The sequence below is a fragment of the Schistocerca serialis genome, chromosome 3 (assembly GCF_023864345.2).
Source record: "Schistocerca serialis cubense isolate TAMUIC-IGC-003099 chromosome 3, iqSchSeri2.2, whole genome shotgun sequence".
NCBI lineage: Eukaryota > Metazoa > Arthropoda > Insecta > Orthoptera > Acrididae > Schistocerca > Schistocerca serialis.
In genome coordinates this window covers 555,421,343-555,442,757 of record NC_064640.1, presented here as the reverse complement: position 1 = coordinate 555,442,757, position 21,415 = coordinate 555,421,343, and the positions used below count along the sequence as shown (strand labels likewise).

The 21,415-nt window shown below is 42.8% G+C and overlaps 1 protein-coding gene across 4 annotated transcripts in view; it reads right to left on the bottom strand.

The window, feature by feature from the left end:
- LOC126470450 (1-acyl-sn-glycerol-3-phosphate acyltransferase alpha) overlaps positions 1–21,415 on the bottom strand; it is a 694,917-nt gene that overhangs the window by 311,403 nt on the left and 362,099 nt on the right. Inside the window, exon 1 of one of the 4 annotated variants that reach the window (XM_050098293.1) lies at positions 17,561–17,631. The exons of 2 other annotated variants lie outside the window; for them this stretch is intronic. The gene's annotated coding sequence lies outside the window, so the exon portion shown is untranslated. Of the gene's footprint in view, positions 1–17,493; positions 17,513–17,560; positions 17,632–21,415 lie in introns of those variants that run through there. One more of the 4 variants, XM_050098295.1, reaches the window with a different exon arrangement.

The following is a 21,415-nucleotide window of genomic DNA, read 5'->3' as shown; positions in this document are numbered from 1 at the left end:
TGAGTTTTTGTATGTGTGTGCAAAGCATTGTGAAAATATCTCAAATAATAAAGTTATTGTAGAGCTGTGAAATCGCTTCAATCATTTGTAATAACCCTGTACTTGGTGTGAACCAAACACTGGCTGTGCGGTTCTAGGCGCTCCAGTCCTGAACCGCGTGACCACTACGGTCGCAGGTTCGAATCCTGCCTCGGGCATGGATGTGCGTGATGTCCTTAGGTTAGTTAGGTTTAAGTAGTTCTAAGTTCTAGGGGACTGATGACCTAAGATGTTAAGTCCCATAGTGCTCAGAGCCATTTGAACCATTTTGAACCAAACACTAACACAATCCTGAAGGGCTACTCAATCCGTTGAACCCAAAATCCAGACACACCGAAACGCTTAGACCAACGGCACACGTCTGACTGACATGTTCCAACAATTCAACCACTAAAGGATGTCTTCCCACTTTAGGAAAATACCATTTCTCAAGTAACATGCTTGGCTACCAGGTGCAAGCTGCTTTCGTTCGCCTTTCGAGACTCGCTGAAAGCCAGATTTTTAATTCTTTTGCAGCAGAGTTACAAGCAGGCAGATACAAACTCAATAAGGGAATCGTAAGACAACGATCGAGAAAAATTCGTCTTGCTGCTTTCAGTAACCCTTAGTGTCAGAGCGAAAACCTTAAGGTACTGCCAATTTCATAATGCCACTTTTGTTTTCTGCCGACATATTTTTTGTTGTTGTGAATACATAATATTATCTATGAATTGCCAAACTTTCATAATACTTGCGAATGATACAGGAAGTGAAGTTCAAATGGCTCTGAGCACTATGGGACTTGACTTCTGAGGTCATCAGTCCCCTAGAACTTAGAACTACTTAAACCTAAATAACCTAAGGACATCACACACACCCATGCCCGAGGCAGGATTCGAACCTGCGACCGTAGTGGTCGCGCGGTTCCAGGACGTGAAGTAAATACAAATTATTTCGAAGTCGGTAATATCCCACTAATTCGTGTTAAAATAGGCTCAATCGTCTTACAGACACTTAATGGATCGCTACAGTCTGGAACCGCGCGACCACTACGGTCGCAGTTTCGAATACTGCCTCGGGCATGGTTGTGTGTGATGTCCTTAGGTTCGTTAGGTTTAACTAGTTCTAAGTTCTAGGGGACTGATGACCTCAGAAGTTAAGTCCCATAGTGCTCAGAGCCATTTGAACCATTTTTGAGTTTAATGCCTTATTAAGATATACTGCTGTCGTGATGTTTCTGTAGTAAGCTGAATTTAATTTGTATTAATACAGTGAATATTTTAATTGCATTTTCCATTAGTTTACGAAACGCAACAGTAATCATCAAAGAGAAATTAATCAGCAGCAGAATTTTCTTTCACGATATCTAAAACAATCTGACAATGCTAAAGTTGTTTATACATTCTACGCCCGTAGAAACCTACTGCTTCTAACGATGTCATTAAACCAGAGTAGTTTCTAGAGTATTTTCGTCTAGAGATGAATTGCCTTTACGGTTGATCGATCAAGAGCGGGAAAGGTAAAATTTTACGAATATATGACGAGAGGGACAAGTGCTTGAGAGAGGATTTCCCTATCAATAAAAGTGCCTGAGAGACGACTTTTCTATCGATCTCCTGGATACTTTTGTTTCTCAAATTAACAGAGTGCGTCATCATGCAGTAGCACAGATGATGTAGTTTTGTTGCTCGATTTTCTTACACTGCGACCGAAAGGTGTCTCAGTTGTTAGCAACAAATTCCAGCTGTGTTGCACACATCCCTTGGGGCAGAATTCGTAGCCAAAACACACTTTTGGAGCTATCAGATGTAAAATACTATATTTACACTACTCTTTGCTCGAGTTTACGTCTTTTGGTGGAGCTCAGCCTTTCATTTTTTTTTTAGGAAGTTAACGATAAAGGCATCATAACACGTCACCAGTAACAGTACTGCATAGGAATGCTCAATGAGCGACCTGATGACGTTCAATAATAGTCCGTTGATTTTAGTTGTTTCGAATTAGAGCATGCTGTACTCCTACACCAGACTTCTGAACTTTGCCTGTTGAATGTAAATGTTGCATGATGGTAAAATGGTAATCTATCATATATATCAGTAGTCGAGACTTCCATAATGTGGAAAATCGTTCATGCCAGAACTATCTTTGTTGAAACACGAATATCTTTTTCTGGCGTATTTTACCCAAAAGCACTCGCTCCACACACAGTTCAAATCTTTCTAGCTGCCTTCTCTGCATTCACCCCTCTGTTATACCAAAAGTATTTTACAATTCTTAACTGTAGTTCATGATTTTCAAGTATGCAAAATCCAATGCTTAACTTCAAGATGATAACTAGAACTTCAAATTCGAAAATGACAGTTGATACATACACTGACAGCGTGACGCCGCGTTCACGTGGGTGGCGCCGGATTTCAGGCGGCGGATGGCGTCTGGCCGGTAGCCGGTAGCCGCTGCAGCGCGAGAAAACGGTCGAGCGTAAGCCGTTACGATCGCGAGGCAGCCACGAGCTGTCGTGCGGAATTGTTTCTGGAATAGTTGTTATGGCTGGTGGGTAGAATGTTAAGCAAATTATCTTCGATGTTCAATCAGACTCATAACGTTAGACCGAAATGTGGTTTAAAAAAAAAAAATTGTTCAGTCGGACGCGAACAGGTGACTATACGCTTAGAACGCTCGACGATTACCACCAGACCACGGGCTCACACAATCCGAGAACACCTCGGAAGTAGACAACACTTCCTCCAAACACTTCCGCATCTTACAGTGTTGCCAGATTGTGCAGATGGCGGGACTTAAGAGTTGTCAGGGGTGGTCAGTTTTATTGGCCACCTTAAGTGAACGACTCGGACTTAGTCTCTGTGGCGGCCGGCCGGCGGTCAGTTTTTATGTCTAAGACTGTATATATCGCGGAAAGAGCATGAACATGAAGCTGCAGAGATTCGAGCCAACACGGAGGCATACCGGCAATCGTTCATCTCGGGAATGATTAGCGACTGGAACAGGAAAGGGGGTACGTGACATTGGTAAACAAAGTATGCTCCGCCATACACTGCAAAGTGGCTTGCGGAGTATAGATATATATGTAAAAGATAACAATGAAGTAGAGATCTGGAGAAGACACCAGTTAAACATCCTCTGTATCGAGAGGGAGTCAAGATGGCGTTCGTCTGAGACGTGCCGTAACTTCGGTTCATAGTGAAGTATAGATTTCGTACTGAATAGGGTAGTGATTAAGCAAACCCCTCTTGTGTGTGCAGTTAGTTGAGTGCCAGTGCTTCGTAGTTAGTAACAAAACGTTTCGTCTAAGTCTCTGGTTCAATATAAACAAACTTTGAAGCTTTTTTTCTGTGGTGAGTATGGTGTCTCCGGCATCGCTAGACGCTAGCTTCTCCGCCGAACAAGCAGTACACTTGAACAGTGCTGAGCCTACGCGACGGTCCACATTCCACTGTGAGCAGAAACAGTCGCAGCCGGCATCACGTCACGCCCACAAGCTAAGTTAGCGGGCGCCGTGTCGCAACATCTGCTCCGGCCTGTCAGTGCAGTCCGTCAGCTGGTGAGCAACTTCTAACCGTTGCTTCTAAAAGAGAAGGACAAGGACAAGGACACCGGGGCGTCGGGCAGTTCATATGCTACTGGGTCTAGTGACGTGAGTATTGAGGCAACTTACCAATACCTGTCCCGTTTCCTGGACCAGAAATGAAAATTGTCGGACAGAATATAACGACAGCTAAAATGTTAGCGTTTAAAGACGGATTAATATTTTGGGCTATACCACAGGCGAGGCTCGTTGGCAGGGTGGAGAATGTGGAAAAAGTTCAAAAATTGTATACCTCAGTGGCTTCAACAATGGTCTCACAATTCAGACGGTGAAGTAAAACATAGACGAGAAAGTGGGCAAGCAAGGGTTGACGGGATGTGTCAAACCGAAGAAAGTGGAAGATATGAAGAAAGTTAGGGAAACTGTCCCTAAAGTTATCGGTCCTAAGAAAGAGAAACTAAAAATAAACAGTATTCGATCAACTGAGAACATCTTAATAGTGGATGTTGTTACCGTAAAAGATGTAAAAAAAATCGAATACGAGAAATTGAAAGCAGAGGTCACCTGTGAGCCAACAAAGAAGAAATGCCCGCTGACCGTGCAGTATAATATTCCTTGCATTACGACACACGAAGAGGTCAAACAACTACTAGCATAATCTCGACACAGAAATGAATGGAGAAGATTTTAATAAGGAATTTACTCCTGAATTTAAGAAAGGAATTCAGGGAAGATCACCATAAATAATGGGGCAGAAGAGTCTCCTGGTATGAGAAAGAGACAGGCAGAACAGTGGAGGAAAGCTCTAGATTGCGTTCTCTGCAATTTCTGTTAAGTGTTATTCAATGGACATATATCATGAAAAAAGTAATTGTCCTAGAAAATAAGCACAGCAGCCTGTATTCCCTGCAAGAAGTGGGGGGTATGCACTACAAAAGGAAGGGGTTTTCCCACTTTCAAATGGTACTGAGAACACAAATTGAAAGGATAGGTTATGGATAAGTGCAATAAATCAGTACTTAAACTCACGAATAACCTAGAGCGAAAATATTCCTCTGAAACTAAGGAAACATAAATCCAATCTAAACCCTTAAGACAGAAACTACTTGCTGCAAAATTTAAAACAGCCTGGCGCTGGCTTATCGAAAAACAGGCGTAATATGTCGCCATTCAGAGAGACAACTTAGCTGTAACGCCTTCCACTTCTGTCAACAGAAAGCAAATGCTGGATAACGCGATAATAATGTATCTTTCCAGACGTATATTACACCAGTAGACCTTCTACAGTTTGGAAGCTGTGTCATAAATGACACTTTGAATTTTCCAACAGCTTTGCTTACAATAATTCGCGAACCGCTTTTTGCTAAAATTATGCAAAGACGTTCTGTAACTAGTCTCGATATGGAGTGTAGGTTCTTTGATTTTTCTCTGTCTCTCTCTCTCTCTCTGAAACATTGCAGCGGTAAAGTGTAGGACGGAATGTGTAACATGAGGGCTGCATTACCTCTTACCCCGTCCAAAGATAACGTCACAGAGACCTTGAAGATGGGGTAGTGCCACCGGCGTTAACACGTCAGAAACATAGTGCTTCCTGTCCAAGTTACTTGCTATGTAAACCAGAGGTAATCATGTAGCCAATGACAGGCGCCCCATACCATCACGTCAGGTGCAGGATCCCCATGACAATGAGAACGCGTCTGACAAAGTTCGTTTTCCTTTATATAGTGCCCACAGACAGATACGTATATCGTGATTCTATACAAATGACAAGAACTCTCCGAAAAAAAGAACACGACGTTGTGTTGTCATTTCCTAGTCCATGCTGTCGTTAATCGCACCACAGTTGGTACACTCCTGTCGGCTTCAGCGTCAAAGCAAGCCGCAACGGTGGTAGTCGTGTTGACAGAACGTGATTCTCTACACACCGTCGCACTACAGTAATGGATACTTGTCTTGCTGCAAAAAATTGAATTCAAGGCTCACGGTACGTCAGGCGGCCGTACGCGTTTGTACAGCCGAGCGAGCTGTACACTGATGTGACAAAAATCATAGGATACCTCCTAGTATCCTGTCGTACCTCCTTTTGACAGGCGCAGTGCGGCAGATCGGCGTGGCATGGGCTCAACAAGTCATTGAAAGGTCCCTGCCGAAATGTTGAGCCATGCTGCCTCTATAGCCGCCCATAACTGCGAAAGTGTTGCCGGTGCAGGAGTTTGTGCACGAACTGACCTCTCGATTATGTCCCATAAATGTTCGATGGGTGATCTGGGTAGCCAAATCATTCCTCCGAGGTGTCCAGAATGTTCTTCAAACCAACAGCGAACAACTATGGCCCAATGACATGGCGCATTGTCATCCATAAAAATTCCGTGGTTGTTTGCGAACATGAAGTTCATGAATGGCTGCAGATGGTCTCCAAATAGCCGAACATACACGTTTCCAATCAATGATCTGTTCAGTTCGACCAGGGGACCAAGTCCATTCCACGGAAACGTATCCCACACAATTGTGGAGCTACCATCAGCTTGCACAGTGCCTTGTTGACAACTTGCATCCATGGCTTCGGGTTGTCTAAAGCACTCGAATCCTACCATCGGCTCTTACTAACTGAAATTGGGCCTCATCTGACTAGGCCATGGTTTTCCAGCTGTCTGGAGTCCAACCGATATGGCCACGAGCCCAGGAGAGGCGGTGCAAGTGATGTCGTGGTGCTAGCTGCTACCATAGCCCATTAAAACCAAATTTAGTTGCACTATCCTAACGGATACTTTCGTCGTACGCCCCACCTTCATTTCTGCTGTTGTTTCATGCAGTGTATCTTGTCTGTTAGCACTGACAACTCTAAGCAAACGCCGCTGCTCTCTCTCGTTAAGTGAATGCCGTCGGCCACTGCGTTTGGTATTCACGGAACAGGCTTGACACTGTGGACATCGGAATATTGAACAGTTTCTGAAATAGAATGACCCATGCGTCTAGCTCCAACTATCATCCCGCGTTCAATGTCTGTTAATTCTGTCGTGCTGCCATAATCACGTCGGACACCTTTCACATGAATCAGATGAGTACAAATGACAGCTGTACCAATGCAGTACCCTTTTATACCTTATGTACGCGATACTATCGCCATCTGTATATGTGCGTATCGCTCTCCCACGACTTTTGTCACCTCAGTGGGTCTATCCCTCTGGCGCTAGTCACGTGAAACCGTTGAAATTCTGCATGGCGTTGATACTGGCCCTCCAGAACCCATCGGTTCAACATTCGCACGACGCGGGCAGTAATTTAGTGGAATGAGACACCACAGTCTCGGTAGGCGATGATGCTGCCTCTGTCTAAATCCGATACACAATGTAGATGACGTTACACCTACCTACTATGGGCAGTTTCATTGAAATTTAGTAACCAAAAACTTCCGGAAGGCGTTCGATACAGTTCCGCACTGTCGCCTGATAAACAAAGTAAGAGCCTACGGAATATCAGACCAGCTGTGTGGCTGGATTGAAGACTTTTTAGCAAACAGAACACAGCATGTTGTTCTCAATGGAGGGACTTCTACAGATGTTAAAGTAACCTCTGGCGTGCCACAGAGGAGTGTTATGGGACCATTGCTTTTCGCAATATTTATAAATCACCTAGTAGATAGTGTCGGAAGTTCCATGCGGCTTTTCGCGGATAATGCTATAGTATACCGCGAAGTTGCAGCATTAGAAAATTGCAGCGAAATGCAGGAAGATCTGCAGCGGATAGGCACTTGGTGCAGGAAGTGGCAACTGACCCTTAACATAGACAAATGTAATGTATTGCGATACATAGAAAGAAGGATCCTTTATTGTATGATTATATGATAGCAGAACAAACATTGGCAGCAGTTACTTCTAAGATCCAAAGAAGAGCGGCTCGTTTCGTCACAGGGTTATTTGGTAAGCGTGATAGCGTTACGGAGGTGTTTAGCAAACTCAAGTGGCAGACTCTGCAAGAGAGGCGCTCTGCATCGCGGTGTAGCTTGCTGTCCAGGTTTCGAGAGGGTGCGTTTCTGGATGAGGTATCGAATATATTGCTTCCCCCTACTTATACCTTCTGAGCAGATCACGAATGTAAAATTTGGAGATATTCGATCGCGCACGGAGGCTTTCCGGCAGTCGTTCTTCCCGCGAACTATACGCGACTGGAACAGGAAAGGGAGGTAATGACAGTGGCACGTAGATTGCCCTCCGCCACACACCGTTGGGTGGCTTGCGGAGTATAAATGTAGATAGCACACTTCTCGCCGGTTTGACGTTTCTTGTATTCCACCTTCGTGGGGTTGCAGTTTTAATGGTCAGCAGTGTACATTAGTTTTATACGGAAACTGTGAATAAACGTTGGCACAGTACAGTGACCGTGTGTGAGGAGTGTTGTCAAACAAATGCGCCTGTCAGAGTTTAATTCATGCGTATTGGAGTTGGGATACCTGGCAGAAGCACTCCACTTGTAAGAGTACGCCGGCCGGAGTGGCCGTGCGGTTCTAGGCGCTACAGTCTGGAGCCGAGCGACCGCTACGGTCGCAGGTTCGAATCCTGCCTCGGGCATGGATGTGTGTGATGTCCTTAGGTTAGTTAGGTTTAAGTAGTTCTAAGTTCTGGGCGACTGATGATCTCAGAAGTTCAGTCGCATAGTGCTCAGAGTCATTTGAACCATTTTTTTTGTAAGAGTACGCTGTTATTATCCCCATCCCTCTCTTCCTCCCTGATTCTTGGGTGTAAACACGACGATGCTGCTACCCTGTCCAGGTCTTCGATTCAGTTTGCGGCTGGGCTATGTGTATTCAATTCGTAGGCAAATGTCCTCTTCTACTAAATACTCTCTACAATTTATTTAAAAATGTCTTGTAGCTTACAGCGCGATGCAACCCTTTCGACTATCATACTTTGGCGATCTGCCTGTCAGTACTGCTCTTTACTTATTCAAGGAGTTTCTCATCTGACATTCATGCTTTTCCAGAAAAAACTAAATCCGTTGTGATGACTGTCATCAGTGTTCGTAGACAAATCGAACCAGTCCACCACAGGTGCCACCGAATCATCATTCTGAGCTATACGATACCCACCCGCATAGCCGTGCGCGTTACAGAGCAGCTTACGGGATGGCGAGTTGCGCCGCCCCCCCCCCCCCCCCATCGAATCTTCCGGTGGATTAACAACGGGGGTCGGTGTGCCGGCCAGCGTGGATGTGGTTTTTAGGCGGTTTCCCACATTCGAGTAGGTAAATAACGGGCTGGTACCCAAGTCCCACCTGAGTTACACGATTCGCAAGTATTCAGAAAATTTTCGCACTCTTTCATATAGATAATACTGGACGTATGGTACGCATATTCTCTCCCAGGGGACAACGGGCGGCAGGAAGGGCACCCGGCCACCCCTTAAATTAACCATGCCAAGTTCATAGTAACCATTCAGACCGTGCGTAGATGCGAGAAAAAGACAAAGAGAAAGTAAAAAAAGAAAATAAGAAGATTCTGAGCTACGTGATCTTCTGAACAGCGATGCTCAAATTACTGCAAAATTTTACCATGGGTTGACACAAATCTAATTAGCTCCTATACCCCACCGAATTTCATAACGAATTTCCGTGCGAATGCCGCCGCCAACTGAATTCAGCGCGGTCCTATATATGTGCGAGAGCATTATGCGATGGATTACAATATTGATCAGCGGACACGGATCAGTTCTCGGCATGACTCAACTTGTTAAACAGCGTTAATAAGGGACGACAGCCTCGCTTTCATCCCCGACGCAGGCTTAAAATAGTCTCTGCCCGGTAATAAATGCCCTACGTTCAGAAAAAATGCAAATCCGACAACATGTACACCGTTAACAGTCACTGTACCATCTCCAGCCAGTTTCTTGACATTTCAGGAGAAACCTCTGCGCAGGCAAAATAGTATAAAGCTCAAAGCTACCTAGGTCTAGGTTCATATCAAAATCAAAAGAATTCAAGTTTCTACAGGAACAAACACAGTTCATTAGTACTAATATTACTGAATCGGAAACAATTTCCTGATGCTCTACAGAATATTATTTACTTAGTCACGAAGCGACCTTTGGCTTCTTAGGAAAGTGACATTCAAGCTTTGCAGGACATCTGTTAACAGAAAGCCACCCATACGATATAGGCTGCGGAAATATTTGAAATCAATAAACATATGACACAGTTTTAAATAACTAAACTCAATTTTCTTTTTCCAGTTCGTTAAATTTATTTTCAGTTATGCAAATATTATATTACAATTCTAAATTTAACTTTATTTCAACCACTCGCTAACAGCTAGTACACCCGCCGCCCTCCCCCCCCAAAAAAAATCGCCGGCTCTATCCCCCTCTCTCTCTCACTCATGCACACACACGGTATAAACATCATAAATAGAAGTTAGTCTCTAAAATATACTTTGTTAGGTTGGCAACAAATAGGTAAACATATCAAAGAAGATGAAACACGTAATGGAGTCGAAATATTTACGTTGTGAAAAACAGTGTACGATGAATTAGTTGTATCGAGTGACAAAAGAACAATAGTCCACCACAAAAAAGAGTGAGAATCATGGTGAACAGTGTGTGGAAGTCGAGAACACAAAGATGTGATTATATGGCAGTGATAAAAGTGGTAGTGCGACCTCCAGACCAGAAGTGAGGAAACGCAGATTAGCAAATCCTAAGTAATTACTTTTTTTAAAAAAATTGCGAAGTGAACTGTTTAATAATCTAAAACTAACAAAACTGTATCGTTATAGATCCCACTGATGATGCATTAGAACAGAAGAAGGCGATAAGCGTCTGGGATAAATAAAGTAACTAGCAGCAGGAAAAAGCAGTTTTATTTACAAAACAAGTATTTATTTTTCATTTGTTGTTAAATCTAACGATATTCACATGACACCTTATTTTTCATTTTTAGTTGAATATGATGGTGGCCGTCAATAATAATAATAATAACTGAATGATAGCTCTTTGCTTGGAACGTACTTCCGTTACAGACGCCTTATTGAAGGCTATGTATATAGCCGCCACATACCGGAATCTCATGAAACTATAGGGGCTAAAGAGCGAATATCCTTCGATGTTCCACAACAAATTCCACATTTTTGCAACAAAAATTGTTCGAGAAAAAAAATGTTGCATTACTTACTGAACGCCCCTCATATTTTCTCGTGGCCCTGCTTTATGTGACATAGGTACAGGGACGGCTATGAATGTTGTAAATGGAATATACTAACTTCAGAAGCGGCACAGTAACACTTTTTCAAATGTGTGTGCATACTCATATTTAAGTGAACAGCTTTCTTGGAAAAAATAATGAGTTCAAAGGTTTGATACAGCGGTGGAGCCTGGCATGAGAGCCGCACTTTGGTGGCGTGTATACCGTAATGGCCGATTCCGGTCACCTAGCCTTTCAGTTTTCGCACATTTCCCGGATACAGTCACGAAACGTTTCACACCTAACATCAACAAGTGTTGTATCACTGTACTCGACGTTTCAAGAGCTTTCCACAGACGTTAATGCAATTATACCGTTCCATTAAAAAAAATACATCAATACCTCGGTTTATACGAGTTGAGAGGATTAAACATAGAATAAAAATACATGCACTCTGCATACAATCATTTGCCGAAATACTCGTTTCGAATACCTTAAATCGTTCACCAAATGAAAGGTTTCTAATGTCTTACGAGACACAACCAGTATAAAATGGTTGTTATCAAAGCTGTGGAGTACAGGTGAAAAAACTTCTAATCACCACGTAATACCTAGAAGACCTATGACTTGCACCTTAAAACCCGGTGGCGCTGCCGGCCAATTTCCCAGTTTCTGTAAACTCATGGCAGCTCCTCAAATTGTTTAAACATTTTAAGTCTTCCTGTTAACCAAGCCTGAGCTGCCGAACGATTGGCTTTTGACTCCAGTGCCAGAAGTCCACTACTCGCCACCTGTCTCCATTAACAGCACTTTCCTGGAAAATGTTGTCTCCTTGCAAGACTTCTCATTTCGTTATTTCAGTTGGATTAGCTTCAGTGGCATGAAATGGACCATTAAATCAATAAAGAAGCAACAACATGAAATAACCGTGACACGATACTCAGAAATTTCGAACACCTCGAGGACTAATGGAAGTTCGTGCCATACCTGGACTTCCTGTTTTTCGTAAGAAACTGGCCCTAACCATCAGGCTTTCTGAGTAGGTTTCCCTGGCAACATATTTCCATTACGCTTCTTTAATGCATTATTATTCAAAAATGGTTCAAATGGCTCTGAGCACTATGGGACTCAACTGCTGAGGTCATTAGTCCCCTAGAACTTAGAACTAGTTAAACCTAACTAACCTAAGGACATCACAAACATCCATGCCCGAGGCAGGATTCGAACCTGCGACCGTAGCGGTCTTGCGGTTCCAGACTGCAGCGCCTTTAACCGCACGGCCACTTCGGCCGGCTGCATTATTATTATTATAATTTACTATTCAATGGTAATGGAAGAAGAGCTGACGTAATTGGAAAGTCCCTAAACCCAGTAGGTTTGGAAACCAATATGAGGGGTAGTCATAAAGTTTTAATTATCACCTCAAAAAAATTAAGTTACGTAATTCATTTGTTTGTGGTACGTGTCTGCAGTCCTGGTACATACTGAAATCACCGCGCCATAGTACAGTTGCACTCCTCTAGGAAAGCCAAAACAAAATGACACAGCCCATTTCCATCTTATCAATGGGTGCGCCATCTCGTTTTGGCACCTCTAGTGGCGTGCAATGGTATTGTGGCGAGCAGATTTCAATGTGTACGAGGAGTACGTACGTGCATCGCAATCAGAATCTAAAAAACTAAAAAAGTAAAGAAATTGTTAACTAGCCTATATACTGGGTGGGTATAATTCAGTGCTTATAATTAAACTGACTGCTGAATTTTAATTATATTCTGAGTGCTGCAGTGTACGCTGTGTACATCGCAGGACGCTGAAGCATCGTACGTATGCTCATAGATCGGTGCGCTCGTAGAGTATGATGAAAAATAATAGTTTCACTTTCTGCCACCAGGTGAAATCATAGCGCTGTAAGCAGTCAGAATACGAAATGTTTCCTATTTTGACATCAGTATGCTGTCTGCCACTTGTAGATTTCTTGTGTGAAGTGAATGTTGGGTAAAGGGTTCAGAAGGTAGAAGTTTTCCGTAGTAAACGAAATACCTATTGAGAGTAAGACCATGTACTGCCGGTAAAGTTGTTTCGTCAGAACGGCGGCAATAGCAACGCTGCATTGCGAGAATATCGCCAGCAGAAACAACTGCAAAGAGGCCCCATGTCAATAAATTGGATAAAGAATAAGATCAAGAAATCTGAGGAAATACGTGAATCGGTTAGTGCAGCACAGAGAGGGAGACTGGCAGTTGTTGTTGAAGTTGCTGCAGATACAGCCGACCGTGCACCACCTGCCTCAAATTTTGCAGCCAGTGCTCGAGCTGTGTCACGGGAACTGCCTCTCTGCTGGTTAACAGTTCGGAAGATTTTGTAGCACATTTTACACTGGTATACCTACAAGATTCATAATGTGCGCCAAGTGAAGCCCCAAGATAGGCTACAACGCCGTGACTTTGCCCTTCGTTTTTTGGCACGAATGGAAATGTATGACATGTGGTCCGGGAATGTTCTTTGGATGTACGAGGCACATTTTACTCTGCACAGTGCCGCAAATGTACAGAAGTGTCGCACATGGGGTTCTACTCCGCTAAATGTTGCGCAGGAAAGTCCATTGCACTTACCTTATGTGACTGTGTGGTGTCGTTTCACAAACTCCGTCATTGTCGGTCTGTTTTTCTTTTGGGGAGATGACACCTCGTGGGCCTGTTAGGTGTACAGTAACATCTACATGATGTGAGGGCTTCCTTGTGCAAACACGATTCCAGCTTTGCACGAACGCGGCTGTGTCCACACAACTATTTTCTTGCAAGACAGGTCGACACCACATGTCGCTTGCCAGATGAAGATATGCTTCGAGAAACCTTCGGCAATGACTGCTTCATCTCTAGGCAAGATCAAGATCCCCCAAGCTAAATCCATGTGATTTCTCAACGATTGTGTCTATCAGGGATGTATTTGGACTCTTTCTGATATGAAGGATAGTATAGGACGACATAATCGCTCTGATTACACTAGATATGGTGCGAGCAACTGTCGAAAATTATGATTACGGATGCAGCATGCTGCTGATTGGGAGACTATAATGAATGTATGTTGTAACTTGTGACCATATCTTGGTAAAAGTGCCAGAACCACCGTTATGTGCTTGATCGTTCCTCGCCTTTTCCTGCATTCACGCCACATTCTGACTGCTTACAGTGCCATATTTTCACCTGGTGGTAGACAGTGGAACTATAGTTTTTAGGTATACTCTCCTTGGGCACCAATTAATGAACGTATGTATGATGTTTCAGAGGCCTGTGATAAATACAGCCCACGCTGCAACTCTCGAAACACTGTCAGTTTAATTATAATCACCTGGTACATACAAAAAATACACCATAAAAAACTAAAGAACCTTAGTCCATACCATCAAAGACATCCCCCAAACTGTGAAACTGAACTAATTCGACATAACAGGTCTATACACCAACACACAAGTTGCGAAAAAAACAGATACAATAAAAAATATCATTCTTCAATACAGAAAAATATCTATCTTGGCAACCCACTAATTCATATTTCTTCTATCACTTACCCTCTCTCAACATCAATTTGAATTTAATAAGAAATTTGATATACAAACAGATGGGGTTGCAATGGACAACAGTATAGCACAAACGATTGCAGACATATTTATAAATACAATAGAAGAAAAATTTTGTAGTTTCAACAGTCACTTACCGGGAAAAATTATACACTAAAGGGTCAAAAAAACTGGTACACCTGCCTAATGCCGTGGAGGGCCCCCCGCGAGCATGCAGAAGTGACGCAGCAACATGACATAGCATGGCTGTCCGTAAATCCATAAGAGTATGAGGGGGCACGGCATCCGAGATACGCTCAATAATGTTCATGTCCGGGGAGTTTGGTGGCCAGCGGAAGTGTTTAAACTCAGAAGATTGTTCCTGGAGCCACTAAGTAGCAATTACGGGCGTGTGAGTTGTCGCATTGTCCTGATGGAATTTCCCAAGTCGGTCGGAATGTACAATGGATGCAGGTGATCAGACAGGTGCTTACGTATGTGTCATTAGTCAGAGTCGTATCTAGAGGTATCAAGGGTCCCATATCACTCCAACATTACACGGCCCACGTCATTACATAGCCTCGACAAACTTGAACAGTCCCTTGTTGACATGCAGGGTCCAAGGATTCATGACGTTGTCTCCAACCCCATACACGTCCATATAATTTGAAACGAGACTCGTCTGACCAGGCGACATCTTTCCAGTCATCAACAGTCCAATATCGGTGTTGACAGGCCCAGGCAAGGTGTAAAGCCTTATGTCGTGCATACATCAAGGGTACACGAGCAGGCCTTTAGCTCCGAAAGCCCATATCGATGATGTTTCGTTGAATGGTTCGCACGCTGACTCTTGTTGATGGTCCAGCACTGAAATCTGTAGCAATTTGCGGAAGGATTGCGCTTCAGTCATGTTGAACGAGTTTCTTCAGTCGTCGTTGGTCCCGTTCTTGCAGGATCTTTTTCTGGCCGCAGCGATTTCAGAGATTAGATTTTTTACTGGATTCCTGATATTCACGGTACACTCGTGAAATGGTCTACGGAAAAATCCCCATTTCATTGCTACCTCGGAGATGCTGTGTGACATTGCTCGTGCGTCGACTATAACACCACGTTCAAACTCACTTAAAGCTTGATAACCTGAAATTGTAGCCGCAGTAAACGATCTAACAACTGCCCCAGATACTTGTTGCTTATATAGGCTTTGCCGACTGCAGCGACATATACTGCCAGTTTACATATCTCTGTATTTTAATATGCATGCCTGTACCAGTTTCTTTGCCACTTCAGTGTATATTACTACAGATAAGTACAGGATATCCTATTGCTAATAAATGGTATCAGTGCTGATGTCCAAGAAATATACCACAAATTTTCACAACTTACATCCAAAAATAAACTTTGCTACATGAACTGAAACCAACTTCATTTATTTTCTTGACCTAAAAATAAATAAAATAAGAAATATACTGATCAGCAAACACTATAACATGATTAACAAAAATCCTTGTCATCTGAATGCACATAAATATGGATTTTTCAAATCAGTGGTCAACAGAACTGTAAATTTGCTACTCGACCAACGCGCAATACAAAAATAAATTATGACACTAGAATGCACGCACAGAAAAATAATTTCCTCCGAAATATATTGCTCAGAATGTACAACCAATAAACAAAACCTAAAATTACAAACCATACATAAGGATAAAACAGTGAAAAAAGAACCTAAAACTATCACAAAAGTAACAGATGTGTCAACGAAATATCTAGGTTACATAACGAAGAAAATGAACGAACTTTTACATAAGACAAATGTAAAATTAGCGTTTCGCACGACCAGTAATCTGAAAACAAGAATAAGATCAGGAAAGAACAAAATCTCAGAATTTTCGAACTCAGTAGTCTTTAAAATTTCTTGTGAAAACTTTAGGTAATTCTGCACCAGGCAAACAGGAAGAAACATCAACATTATCTTTAAAGAACATATGACACCATGCGAAAGCAATCGAGGAACTTTCTACCTACATCTTAAGAATGAAAACCACAAAGCGGAACACACTGAAAACTCTACAAAATTTACACAATGTATCTAAATGACGTACTATGAATATTTTGGAAAATTTTGAGTAATACACATACGAAAATTTTCCCACACGAATTACTCAATGAACAAATTGCCCTGAAACACAAGCCCTACTCAGAACATTTCCTTGAAATTTTCGACCACGAGAAAGGATGAACATATGAAATCATAGACAACACATATACAAAAAATTCTTAACCACATAAAATCTCTGCAACAAACACAGCATCCCTGACTTTCAAAGATGAAAAATATGCAAAAATACTATATTTAAGTATCCCAACTGTCAAACAGCTGTCAAACGATTGTGATGAAAATTTTCGTATTATAAAGAATACGTGATTATAATAGTATTATTTCATAGCAGACAGCTCACAGCTGGTCTCTGGATCGCATATGATCGTCAAATCCTTCTAAACCTAAGCAAAAATGTGTTATAAAAGTGACGTTCTAGACGTATATACGACTCACTATTCACAACGTCCGCACGTGCACTTGAAAATGGCATTGTAAACCGAAACAGGCAGCCTTGTTGTGCAGAGACCTCTAAATACAAGCAAATAAAGATTACATTGCGGCTACCGGAATTGACTTCTTATACAATATCATATGTTTCGATTTATCTCATGCTGCAGACCCTACTGTCAAAAAACCAAACAAAAAAATTACGTAACTTCATTTCTTCGAGGTGATGACTGGAACTTAAGCACTACTCCTCGTACTTATGAAGCCGTGTGAGTGTCCCGCACTTCATGCAGAGTAAGGAAAGGTAACTCATCATCTCCCAGGTTGCAGACAATGTTGTGTGTACGGATAATTATTCCTACGCACTCTCATCTCAACACACATGACTGGTGTCACTTCAGCTGAGGAGTACGTTTCTAGCTGGTGCGTTAGCTCATAATTCGCGCCAACAATACACCCCGTCATTTACGTCTCCCCTAACATGTCTTGACCACCGCTTAGTACTGAAGATTCTTCTGCGCATGCGCCAGCCGTGTTGCTCAGTGCTGCCATCTATGAAAAATATGCTTAACTTCTGTTTGAATTGTCCTCATAACTGCACTGGAAATTAAGGATATAAAACGAAACTGATTTCGAGGAACGGGTGGGCTCTCTCACCAGGTGCAATCAGTTCCCGTAGATGTGACAGAGAAGCGAGTAACGAATAGTGCGCCATCGAACTTACCGGAGCGGCGGCAGGCAGTGGAACTGCCCAACGCCCTAACCGCTTGCCGCGCTACCTTCCCACTGGCGCGCGCAAGGTTATACGTGATTGGAGTTGTGTGGCGCAGGCGCCTGCCTCACACAGCATTACGTGCGCCAGCTGTGTCTCCAGGTTGCGCAACCCTTGTGTATACTACCACGCTACTGACTGCCGTAGAGGTCGTCGGACAGCAGGTTCGCGTTGGCACTCCGTAGAAATACACAGAGCTGTTGACAGCTTATCTTACCCCCCTGACAGAACTGCCAAGGCTGCGCTACGCCCCCCCCCCCTTTCACTCCCCACCCGTAACACTATCCACTACCTTCCTGCAATTTGTTACGCTGTTTTAGCAGACTTTAAATCTTGTCAGTTGGTTTAATAAAAGAAACGTTATTGTAAAATATTGTTTAAATGAACTGTATTCATAAAAAGTATTGCACACAACAAATGAAGTGTATATTAGAAACGACTAACCCGGAAACCGGAACCCAACCAATTTGCAGGTTGCCCCTCTAAAATCTACCAGGCGTTCAAAAATTTGATTTTCAATATTTCACCTAGTTACTGAAAGAATTTAAAAATTTAAAATGCTGTAATACTCATTAAAATGTATAATCTTATGTTAATAGTTTTAACATACTAAGCCACGTTAGAAACTGTGTATATGTCTCGAGGCAAGGGAACTGAAGGCACGTAAATGCCCGGACTTATTCAACCAGAAATTGAGAATTGGCGACTTCTAACAAACTTTACATATAATTTAAAATGAGGAGCGCCGGAACAAAACCCAGTATATCCACTTTTGCTGTATTCGCGTGTTTGAGCTGTAGGGGGGAGATACGGGAGTAATAATACATGCTGCCACAAAATAATTTTCAGCACAACGCGACATCAAGTGTTACATGGTGTGTTTCTTCTTTTTATAGCTTGTGGAGCCATTTAGAGATCACTATTTGTTACTTTCTGTATTAACAGCAAATGCGGATTTATCGATTTTTGTTCCGGCGCTCCTCAAATCTTTTTGAACTTTTCCTCGCAGACACACCCCACAAAAAAATGGCTCTGAGCACTATGGGACTTAACTTCTGAGGTCATCAGTCCCCTAGAACTTAGAACTACTTAAACCTAACTAACCTAAGGACATCACACACATCCATGCCCGAGGCAGGATTCGAACCTGCGACCGTAGCGGTCGCGCGGTTCCAGACTGTAGCACCCCCACAAAATGATGAAAGGAGAAAAGTTCATCACTACATTTCCGCTATTCATGCAGTAAAACGGCATCATCAGGTATGACGTTTTAATTGATTACTTCTTTAGTACTAACGCTATTCGCAACACAGTTTGCAGACATTATCCACATATACCACTGAATGTACCTGCAAAATTATATTTTTGTACGACAGGTAGTTCAGGCGATATGGCATCATAAACATTGAGATGCGTGATAAAAAAGCTTCCGCTTAAAATATAGCGCAAATTTTCCAGTTTATATTCATGTAGTGTTTCATAATGAGAGATCTTAACGACTTCTGACAACTTTAAGGTTAATTTCAAAACTTTCCTAAAATTTTCTCGCTAACATGCTTAAAGCAAATATTTAACACATTAACTCATTTGTAATCAGACGTTCGAAACGATTCTATACATAGGAGTTCGATTCGTTAAGGAATCTGGGTTTTACTGGTAAATTACTAATTGTATAGACTTCCTAAACAAACTGAAAGTAACGTATGACCTATATATTACCGAGCGAGGTGGCGCAGTGGTTAGCTCACTGGACGCGCATTCGGGAGGACGACGGTTCAATCCCGCGTCCGGCCATCCTGATTTAGGTTTTCCATGATTTCCCTAAATCGCTCCAGGCAAATGTCGGGATGGTTCCTGTGAAAGGGCACGGCCAACTTCCTTCCCTGTCCTTCCGTAATCCGATGAGACCGATGACCTCGCTGCCTCGCTGTTTGGTCTCTTCCCCCAACCAACCAACCTATATATTATTCTTTGGCTGCTACTATGCCTTGGTTTTAGTATGACGTATAATAAAGAAGAGATTTTACCTGAACCTCATAAATTATAAATAGTGTATAAATTATTAATTAGAAATTACATAAAATGGGCTATAATTAAGAGTTGCGAAAATATAGAGGGGCGTTCGATAAGTAACGCAATACACTTTTCTTTAAAGCAAATTGGTTTTATTCAGGATCGCTATACACTACGTTATTCCCCACTCTTTTGGCTACGAAACTCTATTTTTCAACATAATCTGCGTTCAATGCGACGGCGTTACGCCACCTTAGTGGGAGGGCCTCCACATGGTACGCCTCTACAGGTCGACGTCAGAGGCATCATCTACGTACTGCTTCCTGCGAAGTGCATCCTTCATTGGGCCAATCAGATGGAAATTGGAAAGTGCAAGGAAAGGGCCGTACGGTGGATGAGGAAGAACAGTCCAGTGAAGTTTTGTGAACTCCTCTGGGGTGCGCAGATCTGTGTGAGGTCTTGCGTTGTCACGGAGAAGTTCGTTTGCATTTCTGTGGCGACGAACATACAGCAAGAGCCACAGCCGTATGCAGCAGGTCGGCACACGGAAGATCGCACAGGCTTGCGCGATGTTGCCATGTTGACAGGCACCTCGCGTAACGACTCACCGTGCTTTTGTTCACTGCCAGCAGTTATGAAATAAATGTCGTGTGACTAGGGCCTCCCGTCGGGTAGACCGTTCGCCAGGTGCAAATATTTCGATTTGACGCCACTTCGGCGACTTGCACGTTGATGGGGATGAAATGATGATAGTTAGGACAACACAACGCCCAGTACCTGAGCGGAGAAAATCTCCACCTAGCCGGGAATTGAACCCGGGCCCTTAGGCTTGACATTCTGTCGCGCTGACCTTTTTTTTCGATATAGTTCGTTGCGTTCTTCTGGGCGGACGTCACAAGACATTCGTTCAAGTTGATCGTTGATTCCTTGGCTCAGTTTTTTTTTTTTTTTTTTTATTATAGAGAGCACGCAGCCCTCTGACCGAACACGCTGAGCTACCGTGCCGGTTACCACTCAGCTACCGGGGGCGGACGCCAGCAGTTATGAATATATGCGATGCTCTTGTTTTCTACCAAAAGAAACTCAATTACAGCTCAGTGCTTGGAACACACCTCCGTTACAGACGTCATTTTGAAGGCTATGTATAGCGCCACCATCTGTCACAACTTCTTGAAACTATAGGGGCTGAAGCGGAACATTCCACGATGTCCCATAACAAACCACGATGTCCTATAGCAAATTCTACATTTTTCAAGCGAAACTGACAGAGAAAAAAAGTGATGTATTACTTGCTGGACGCCCCTCGTATCTTTCCAGAAATAGTGTTTTTATTGTAATTTTACTTTGCATTTTCTTGCTTTGAGAGAAGCAAACTATTGCTTATATTATTGATATCAAGTTTAGCAGCTGCATCGTATTCTGTCGACAAGACAGTCAAATTTCTTTCGCGCTAAAACACACAACACTTGCTTGAGCATTGTAGGCGATGACCAATGGCAAAACATACGTTTGTTTGCAGAAAGGTTGAACTTAAATGATTAGTGTATAACTGTCTATAGCCACAATGACCAACAACTCACTTAACGTTATTGATCAGCCTGTCAAGGCTTATTATCGAATTCTTATTGATTTGTAAACGCAGATAGTACCAACCAAAACTTGGGAGCTGCAAAAGCACTGGCTGGAGGGGCAAGCAAATTACACAATTATTCTCTCCACCTTGCTTCCTCGATTGTCGGGTCTCATTCCAGTCCTCAGCCAACAGAAAATGTCAAAAATGGAAAGTATATCGTC